The following is a 10,744-nucleotide window of genomic DNA, read 5'->3' as shown; positions in this document are numbered from 1 at the left end:
TGGCCCACCTTCTCACCTTTACGGGTAGAAAGCGGCAACGTGGCGAACAGCAGAGCAAACGTGGTCTTTCTCTGTGCAAGTGCATCCGACTCTGTCACGGTTTCGTCTTCATAATGTCCGTTTCCAACGGCTAATATCATTTAGGCTCAATGAATCCGAAACGCGTCGGATGATTTGTCAAAGGTCGGCCTTACTGACGGCGCCTGTGATCGCCATCCGCATCAAACCTTGAAGTCCGTCGACTTTTCATCCTCGCCCTCTTCCCGCGACTCATTCTTCCGACACAATCGTCATCACCCTCGCCGTAAGTGAAGTTAATTAGATCCGCTTCATCCCGGCTCGCGCCTCGGACGCCGCGCGCGGATCAGAGCGAGAGAAAGGAGGGGGAGACGTGCCGTCGTTCAGCCTTGCCGTCCACGTTCAAAGGACGGTTTCAGACCGAGATCGGATTATAGAAATGAACACCACTGAGCCGTGAGATTCGTCGACTCCCAAACTCAAAGGGAAGCCGCAATCCCGCGGCGCGGCCACACTCGTCCAAATGGGGGAGCGAGAGAAAGAGGTGATTTGTCACAGTTTCATCATCGTGTCTTGGGATCGGGCGGCTTTTCTTTTTGCCCCTCCGCATCCGTGATGACTTGCGAAGGACAGCCAAACGACCGCCGACTTCTACTAGCCAGCGAAAAAAAACAGGACACAGATTGCATATCTCCATTGGAAAAGTTTTCTTCCTCTTTGAAAACATAAAACTGGAGCCACTACCTCAAGACCTCAAGTGCTAAGCTACTCTCATCCTCTGCTTTTCCTTTGCTCTGACTGTCTCTATTATAAGTCGCTCTCGCACAACTCTAATTGCCCCACGGGGATAAATAAAGTTTTCTGAATCTGAATCGGAATAATTCACTATTAGCAGTGGATGACTGGTCAGTACAAAGTCATGGAGATGAAGCGCCAGACGCCAGCAGGAGCAAGAACACAAGACATATTTCTATCCGAAACGATGTGGCTGCGAAGAAGGAGGACCAAGGTGCGGAAGCGCCCTTGCTTGTTGACAAACACGGCTTCCCTCGCAGGGCCCCGCTCTCATTAACTCCTCCACTCCAAGTCATCATTAGACAGCAGCAAAATAATCGCGGCCGGCAATTTATTGAGCGGCAGGCAGATCCCGGGTTGAGCGACTCGGTCAGAGTGCGGGTGAGTCAACGAGTGGCAGGGAGGACTCTGGCAGTTGCATTTACTCAGCGCCGAGGCAGACGGTCATTAGGGTGGAGTCAACATTCACTTAAGCCCTCGCGCGCTCGTCGATGCCACTCGTGGGTCTTTGCGCCGAGCGATCGGGGAGCTGAGTGTCGAAGCTCGCGCTTTTAATTAGCTTGAAAAGCCGTCAGCTTGTTTGTCGGCGGCGCCTCTTGTGATGCGCGCTCCTCGCCTTACAAACGTCAAGATGCGTTTAGGACCTTGGTTTTGTTGCGGTGAAAAGCACTCGGGGCCTATTGATGCCAGTTAACTACCTCTGCATGTCCAAGATAATAAAAAAAAAAAAAAATACGCTTGCAATCAGTGGTGGAATTAAAAAACAACAAAAAAAAAAACAAAAGCGCAGACAGAAAAATCGTTTTGCGGATGGCCGACATATTGGATTCGAGGCATGCGTAACGTGGCGATTAAAAATCCAGGAGCCCATCAAAGCGTTCATCAGTTGCTCCGATGTCCTCGCTGTAAATCAAGAGCAGGAGGATTCAACGAGGCGTGAGTGCATCTCCTTTGTAAAAAAATAAAAAGTGCGTGCAAATGCCTCGGCATTAACGGCAACGTCTTCGTGCCTCTCTTTTCCTCGTGATTTTGGTTCATCTGCGGCGCTCATTTGGTGGCGTCGTTAGTGAGAGCGATCATGACAAAACAAGAACAACGGGCAAAACGGTGAAATGAAACCATCATCGGAAACGTTCGTGTGAGGGCTTTTTGTTCAGGAGCGGGCGGGTATGTGTCAAATGTCAAAAAAAAAAAGGATGCCAATTATTTGTCATTCTATTTCCCGCCCTGTAAAAATCCAGCGAACAAAGCGGCGCACATTTTTCACACTTGCCAGTCAACGCAGAAACAAACGGCACATTCATCAGACAGCTGTGAAAAGCACACGCCCGAAATGTCTTTCTCGAAAGCAGTAAGCGAGCTTGCCCCAACACGGACAACGTCTCATCATTCTGTTGTTTGTTGTTAGCGTTCATTTTGCAGTCGCCAAAGCAAATGTTTGGGCTCTCGTCTTCATTTTGGAGTCACGCACATTGATTCCGCTCTGACCACTTCAATCTCGGTGGATCGGAATCCTTCATCGGTCTGGTGGAAACTAATTTTTAGCTCAAAACGATGCGAACCTTTTGGAGTATTTGTCGACGAAAATTATTTTGGAGAACGATCGCGATTAGGGATGACAAAAAAACGAAGAAGCCTTTTTGGACGAAATTGAAAATGGCTGCCAAAAAAAACAACAACACACCGCGTGGGGATCAATCACAATGAGGAACCCTTCACTGCAGTCCGTATCGACGGCGCATTTCTATTCTTAACCTTGAAATAGAAAAATGAAATCATGAAATAATGCCGTCGTCGCCTCACAGAGGCACCAGCTCGCTATATTAGTCCCAAGACGCTTTTCATTGCATGTTCCCTCCCTTCACACTGAACGATTTTGACATGCAGCGTATATTCAGTAGGACGCATACGCACGCACGCACGCACACACACACACACGCATCATTTGTGTGTAAACGATCCAGTCTTGTATCACTTTGAACTTAATATACACTTTCGAAACTACTCCTCGGACTGCTGAGTTTATTTCTCGGAGAAGAAATGATCTTTGCAAATGTGACCCAGCCGAGTCAAAACGAAAACATCAACTTGAGCAACTGAAATTGTCACGATTCTGTTTTTATTTGCTTTCGATTTGATTTCCTTTTGTAGTTGCCTGTCATGGTTGTATTCCGTTTATGACCGACAGGTGGCGTCGGAGAGCTTCCTCCTCCAGCGTCGCACCTGTTGCTCATCGTGTCATTCGCTGTTTCCGTTCAAAGGACGGCCACGTTGTTGCTCGACCGTTGTTTTGTGCTACTGTCATGGGTTTGTTTTTTGTTTTTTTGTTATTTTGGTTTATTGGGTTTTTTCAGGACTTTGTGTTTTGTTTCTCCAGTGTACCCATGCAGTGTTTTTTTTCTTGTTTTTTTTTTTTGGTGAATTCATTTTGTTCGGCACGCCCTGGTTCTCTTGCCTCCCTCCATTTTTGGGTCCTCTTCCATCACGCTCAAACATGACAGGAATGTACACGGGGACGGAAAGTCGACTTGTCTTGATTTCAGCATGAAAATGCTGACATAACAAGCAGACCGGTTGCTTTTGTGCTACTGTTTCAAGGGATACCAGTCATGGTCCAGTCCTTTTTGTTTTTTGTTTTGTTTTCAGTGTCTGGCATTGAGTGGAGGGGTGTTCCCTCCAGAGGCGCACCTGTCACGAATCTGCCTGGTTATCCAACTGCCTTTCTCTATTTCAGCCTCGCTCACGACTCTTGTCTCCAAGTGCCGGATTATTGTAGACGTGCAAGACTTTTGGCCTCTTGGCTTCACGCCACATTTTCGTGTTTGTGTTTTTCCACTCGGAAGTACTTTTTGTTGCTATTTCTCGGTTTCCCTTCTCCTGTATTGGATTAGGTTATTGACATTTATCTTGTTCCTTGCCTTTTGCGAGTGTTTTTGATTTGTTTGACTTTTTCCTGGCTATTTGTTACCTTTGTCCTTGGTTGTACTTGGTCTGTTCATAAATATTTTTCCTCACGGTCTGATCCTTGCCCGCGTTTGTGGGATCCACGCCTATCCGGATTATTCCGGAGGCCAAGTGGCAAGGCACAAAAGGCATTGTTTCCTTCTCTATCAATAGCAATAAGCGGTGCCGGTGCCTGGTGCAAGTTTAAGCGTTGCCATAGTGACCACATGACAGCCTTGCTGTTCCACCGAGGTGTATGCTGTCCACAATGGATCTGCAGTTGTTGTTGGAGCATTTTGTTAAACAGCCAACAGCCCAAACTTCATGTATTTATTGATTGATTGATTTATTTATTACTCGGATGCACGCTTCAGATATTTTTGCCTTCTCTCAGAGTAATTGGATCTTTTCCTTTTTAAATTGATTCTCAAGAAGGAGGCACACCGGAATGAGTGAAGGAACATTTTCTGTCCAGTTTTTTGGCATCACCGTAGAAGGAATAAGCCATATAAGAAATGGAGTAATGGATGGAACAAGTATTGTCTCTATGATGATGATGATTATTATTATGCATGATTCCAAAATATGCCCTGAATGGAAAAGGAAGCATGGGAGCCGATAACAACGGCTCGAATTAAAGCAAAGAAAATAATTAGATCAACATTTGACGAGTTCGAGGGGCGAATAATTGTATTGTAATTTTATGCTCGCTGTTTGCCTGGATCGCATCCCAAATTGCAAATCTAATGAGTCACCAGTGCGATGGGGATACGTGCTAACCGCATGCAAATCTCATCCACGCAGGGAGGTTGAATTCAATTTTGGACTAAGCCAGTCGAATGAACCTTCAAAGCTATTAAATTAACCGCTACCCTTTTTTTTTTTTTTTAACCCCAGATGAGCATGAAGAAGAATCCAGATATATAAATATATAATATAGATTCCCAGACACGGTCAACATAATCAGCGGTTACCGTGTTCATTTTGCAACCGACCAATGAACGATGCATCTTTTTCCAAAACGCTTTCAATTAGAATTCTTCTTTGTGGACACCGTTTCAGCATCGTTTTTTTTTTTTTTAATATTGCCGAGCTTCCTGTAAAAATGTACCTTTGTATCATATCAGATGGTGCAGATCGGAGAGGTCGAAGCAAGCAATCCCTGCGGCTGCGTCCTCACTTTAGTTCTGTTTGGGTCCCGCTGGATTTACACCCGTGGGATGTCAAAGTGGCAGCTTAGCGCTCGAATTTCTGTTCAGAGTTATGTACAGGGATTTGTTTTTTCAACACCCTGTAAAGAAAAAAAATAAACATGTCTTGTAAATTTGAAACAGCGCAGAGATGTTTTTTTTTTTTAACCTGCCAAATTGGAATAATGGCAAGAATCACCAAATGTATACAGATTAAAAAAAAAAAAAAACAATGACGCTGTTAACAACGAACCAGGAAAAACACGACAAATCAAAAGCGCTGGCAAATGGCACGGAAGAAAATACAAATAGCTTGCCACAAAAGGACAAGAGAAATCCAAATAATAACAAGAAAACACAGCGAGAAGAGCTTTCAGTCAAAAATACAAAGAACGCGGCAATGAAGAGTGTCTCGAAAATTCAGACACCGGGTTCGAGAAGCCACTTGGATCTGAATTCCCCTTCCGAGCCAGCCCGGGCGCTCAGTCACCCTTGACATGGAAAAAGATGAAGGCCATTCGCTGAGGGATTGTTGGCTTAATTAACTAAATCCCCCACTGCATAAGTGGCAGGTAACGATTTCCCTAATGACGCTTTGACGATATTGACACCCCTCAGTAACGCTCAGACTCATCGCTGTCTGCCACTTGGACTCTCTTCTCCCGAAAGAAGCTTCCAGCAGCTCAGCCCCGAGGTCTTCTCCTCTTAGTTGGCGCTCCATTAGCCACGAATACAATCAATTATTGATGAGCGTGAATTGAGAATTCGCTAAAATGTCAAGTCAATGAGTCAAAAAAAGAATCAAAGAAAGTTAACGGCAATGAACATGAAGATGCTACAACCACACGCACTTATATGATGTTACACGCACTTATGGATATTTCTCAGAGTTGATCCGTTTGAACGTGAAATATCTTGCCCTTGAAGTGGATTGAAATTGGTTGAAAAGGATTTCGAAATCATGTAAATTTGCTTTTATTTTCATTTTCTACAACGTCCCAACTTCATTGAAATTGGGGTTTTAATTAAAAAAAAAAAAAAAAAAAAAAGTGCTAGCACAGAGTCCCCACATCCATCACAGAGGAGACTGCGGCACTTGTCCATAGAAGAAAGCTGTTTCGGTGTGAGCGGACTACTAAGTCAACTGGCTGGGCGACTTGGCAGGAGACCGCAATCCTTTGAGGGACACACACACACACACGCACGCACACACACACACACACACACACACACACTAACTTGAGCATGGCCGTACCACAACTGGTTTACTAACAAATGTAACATTAATACAGACTTCCGCAAACAGAAAATGCACCTCTACAGTCGACATTACAGGGCATGGGCTGGATTTTCATGACCATGGGCCGCACTTGAACGTTTTACATTGTCTTCTAAATGGACGGGGCACCTAATCATGCGGGGCACCGAGTTCCAAAATCTGTCAATGTTGCTGTGTGACTTCGAGGGTCGCTCCTCTGATGTTATGCGGACCATTTATATGGAGGAAAGGGGGACAAGCACTGAGGATGGCGTGAAAGAGGACGCTCGCCAGTAAGGTGGATAGGATGCTGTCAGGTGCAATGGGAAAAACAAAACTTGGGAAAATGGCACCTCTGAAGAGACACGCCTACAAAGCGCAGTTCAAACTGCAAGCCATCGGTTATGCGGAGGGACATAGCGACGGGGGCCGGCCACGTGAGAATTTAAATTAAGATCGAACGCGTGGGTCGGCAAAGGGGAGGAAGCAGGAGAACGAGCTCCGCCGGGTCAAAATCGAGTTTCCGCGGAAACAAGGCGAGCTGGCCCGATTTGGAAGGCTTCATTTCAGTTGAATCCTTTGCGCCGCCGCCATGTACCTTGGCTCATAATTTAGTTTTAATCCAGCTTTGCTGGCGTGGAGACATTTTACATCCAACGTTAATGTCATTATCGCAAGTGTTATTTGGCGGGGAAAAAAAAAAAAAGCCAATGGGGAAGGGGGCGGGGGGGGGGGGAATAAATGGCTGTCTCTGAGCTTTCAGCATCCCCCCCTAAGTAGGCAAGGGAGAGAAAATCCCTCCTTGACATTAGGCGAATAATCTCCTCTTCCTGAACAGGACGTCCTTGCTTGATGAGCAAAAAGCCTCACGTGAAATTGCTGGCAAATGGCTGTCCGGCAGAGCACAACAGGCGAGCGGCCAACACGCCGCGGCACGTTTTCCATCAGCATCGCTATCGGGCGACGGCGGCTCCCTCCCTCCCTGCGCACGCCGACTCGTGTGTCTTTGAGGGCTTTGGCAAAGTGAAGGAAGGAAGGAAAATGAAATGGAACGCGCCGACTCACTTTAAGCCTCTGCCATCCTGTAAAAGTCGTTTGCGCCGGACGCGTTGTGGAAAATGACAGCCTGTGAACACTTTGTTCGATGCACAACCCAGCTAATATGGCTGAGGGGGTTTCGGGACTGAACGTCATTATTGCAGGAGCGATTTTCTTTTGGATTCTCATTGCCCTCAGTCATCATTTTGAAGAAAAAATACAGACTTCCGTCAACTGTAGACAAAGTGCTGTGCATGGAGCCAAAATAATGCACGCAATCAATGAATAGCAAAGACAGTAGAAAGCACAAAAAAAGGTGCGGCTAAAGTCTCAAGTCTCATGCCGAGTCAAAAGCCGAAGAATAAAAATGAGTTTGACAGATGGGCGGCGATGGGGCTTGCCCAATCATTCCAAAGAAGGAGCGTCAAGGGAAAAGGCTCCACCCCCTCTGAGCCCATCAGGTTCACGTTATTGCGAAATAGGGAAACGAGAAGTTTGATCCCTTTGATCCGGCCAGCGGCTATTTCCGACCCCGGGGTCAGCGAGATTTGACACGTCATCCCGAGATGAGATTGAGCTGCGTTTGAGACGCAGCGTTTGAAAGAATGATCTGAATGGGCTCTTTGTCTTCCTCAAGTTTCACGTCTCATGCAACGCCTTATTTTTCACTTTTGCCTTTTGGTGCTGATTCTGCAGGCACCAAAAAAAAACAAAAAAAAAACAAAACAACAGCAAAAAACACTGCACAATCCCCACAGGACAATGAGCTGTGTTTGTTTTTCTAAATGGAACTTCTATGTACTCTCACAGTGAAACCACACTCATTATTCATTGCGACGTATTTTTCCGGGGCTGTTCTTGCCATATCGCTGTACGGTGGTAAATACCAGCCAAACAACACGCCTGCAATTTGTATTATACACACATTCCAATGTTCAGTCGCAAACGGTAGAGCTGGATGGATGTAAATACAGTCCGACCTCGCTACGACGCACCTCGGGGGGGGGACATAACGAATCTGTCCATTAGAACGAACTGGAACTGAAATCATTTTGATAGCGAGGCGGGTGCGCTAACCTCCAAACCACCTTTTTCATCATTTTATCTGTTTCTTGATTGTTATTCCCACGGTCCATTCCCCTAATTATCGGGAGACTGAAAGAGATCTTTGTTGTTGTATGCCTCCCTGGTCCTTTTGATCAACCGCCGGTCCGCAGACCGGTACTCGAGCCAAAGGGAGTCCCCCTTCCAACCTTGGTTTGCTCGTTGAAATCAACCGAATCTGCCAATAAAGAAAGAAGAAGCAGTCAAGAGAAAGCAATTGGAACAAATGGAGCAAATGCACAGCGAAACGTGCAGTCGCGGGGCAGCCGTGACTTCTAAAGATGAAGAAGCTGTTTGGACAAGAGAAGGGGTCATCCCCGAACGATGTGGAGGAGGAGGCTGTTGTGCGTGGCACGTCGTCCACAACAAGGTCATACAAGAAACCGTTTGAACGAGTGGCACCCAACAGATCAAGTGGAAAGCATGACGTAAACCGCAACCACGTAAACATTAGCAGTTGCGTCGCTAAAAACGAGCCGGCAGCCATCGATCGTTTGATCAGTGACATTAGCAAGTAGCAATGATGCTAACACCATATGTTGGATCGTAACTTTAAAATTCGTATGTTCACGGTGTCATTTTGTTCGACATTTGTTCCACGTTTACGGTAGAATAACACTCGAATGAATTAAAAACAAAATCTATTTGAATCAAATGTTGAATGACTCTGTAATAATCTTTGTTGTCAGTGCGGGGGCTTTAAAAACGCCAATTTAAAGGCAATGTTCTCCCGAGATGCCTTTTGGAGCCAAATGATCTCTCGCTGCATCTGATTCCCAATTCAGGGCTAGCACGGATTTTGATGTTTTTTTTTTTTTTGTTGTTTTGTTTTAATGTTTCCCCCCCTTCTTTCCATCTTCAGCCAAATCCATTTCATCCTCTGAGCGAGCTCGGTGACAGACACGTAAGATCCTCTCACCCCCCCCCCCCCCCCCCCCAAAAGCGATGCCTTACACTCGAGTGAAACGGCGTGACAGACAAAAGCTTGCGGGGACGCCCGCGGCCGGCCCGCAGTCTCGTCTCCCATCCATAATCCAGCCTGGCTCTGCCACTGCAGATTACCTCCACGGAAACCGGCGGCGTTTGGCTCGCGCCGCCCAGCCGACGGAGGCATTGGCGGCCGCGTATGTCACGACGGCGTCTTTCTCACACTCGCGTGGTAAAGATAAACTATTTCTTTTTCTCGGGCAACATCTTAAGATGTTTGCTGGCTGGGAGGACTGCGAGGCGAAAAATCCAAGTTCTGTCTCGGAAGACTTGATTCCACCCCGGACTCGATCCGCATGACTAAAAAAGTCTTAGTGACGACTATTCCGAACGAGCGATTTAAAATTGAATGCTATTAATGCGACCATATGCACGGAAATCCACGGAGATTGAAGGGGGGGGGGGAGTCTACTGTGGTATTGCGCGTGTACGGTAGCACGGTCTGTGCTACGACTGCTCCCCGTCTCTTGCCCTCACCAACTGTGAGTCATCCATTTGAGTCCAAACCACCTGTGCCTCGTTCTTGACAACTGCACTGTAAAACAAACAAACAAAAAAAAAAAAAACACACAGAAATCTAACCAATTTAAAATCTGATCAAAGTTTGTTGCCTTGAAAGTTTGAGAACACTTGCTTTTTTTGTTGTTTCCGTTGTATAAGATCGCCATTTCTTTTTTCCATTCGTGTTGTGCCACATGTCTGCTTTTTGCTCCTCGCCGTATTTATTCCGTCCACAGAAATCTCCTGATTGTTCACGTCTAGATTTTTTAAAAATGTATTTTAAATAACATAAGTGGTTCTGCTGGGCCGGCCCCTTGTTGACCTTTTGAATGCTTCAACGGCGCACCTTCTTCGGAGTTGTTGAACCATCGAAGCATTTTTAAGCTTCGTCATTTTCCTTTTCTTTCTTCTTACGAAAGCGCCAACGTGCGATTCACCGTTGGCATTGATAAAAGTCACCACAGCGAGGATCGGAATCAAATGTCAACCGCATGCTCCCTTTTCACCCTTGGAGTGTCGGTGAGAGACAGCAAGGGGGTGGCAACAGGTAAGCAAGCGAGGCTTTCTCCCCAGATGAGCCAAAGAGCAGCTCCAAGCCACATTTACGACGTCTCCGCTTGGCTATTAGCTCACGGCCTGGGGGTTTAAAGAGCTCATTAAAATGACAAGAAGGCCATCGATGAAGTCCAAGAGGTCGCCACCACTTGCTTTGTATTTGGGAATCATTTGGCCGCCGCAGGAAATCACCAATTTTGCTTTTGTCCAGTGGCCGGAAATGACTTATTGTGGCGGAAAAACTCCCGTGGACCGAGATGAGCTTTCTTATTGCTTTCATTCCTCCTAATTGTCCAAGCCCGGACTAGAAAACACACGCGATTCAATTCTTGCGCAATACTGTGCCGATATTAAA

This window comes from Hippocampus comes, unplaced genomic scaffold (assembly GCF_001891065.2).
Source record: "Hippocampus comes isolate QL1 unplaced genomic scaffold, H_comes_QL1_v1.1 scaffold204, whole genome shotgun sequence".
Classification (NCBI taxonomy): Eukaryota; Metazoa; Chordata; class Actinopteri; order Syngnathiformes; family Syngnathidae; genus Hippocampus; species Hippocampus comes.
The sequence above is the reverse complement of the archived record's forward strand: the minus strand, read 5'-3'. Positions refer to the sequence as shown.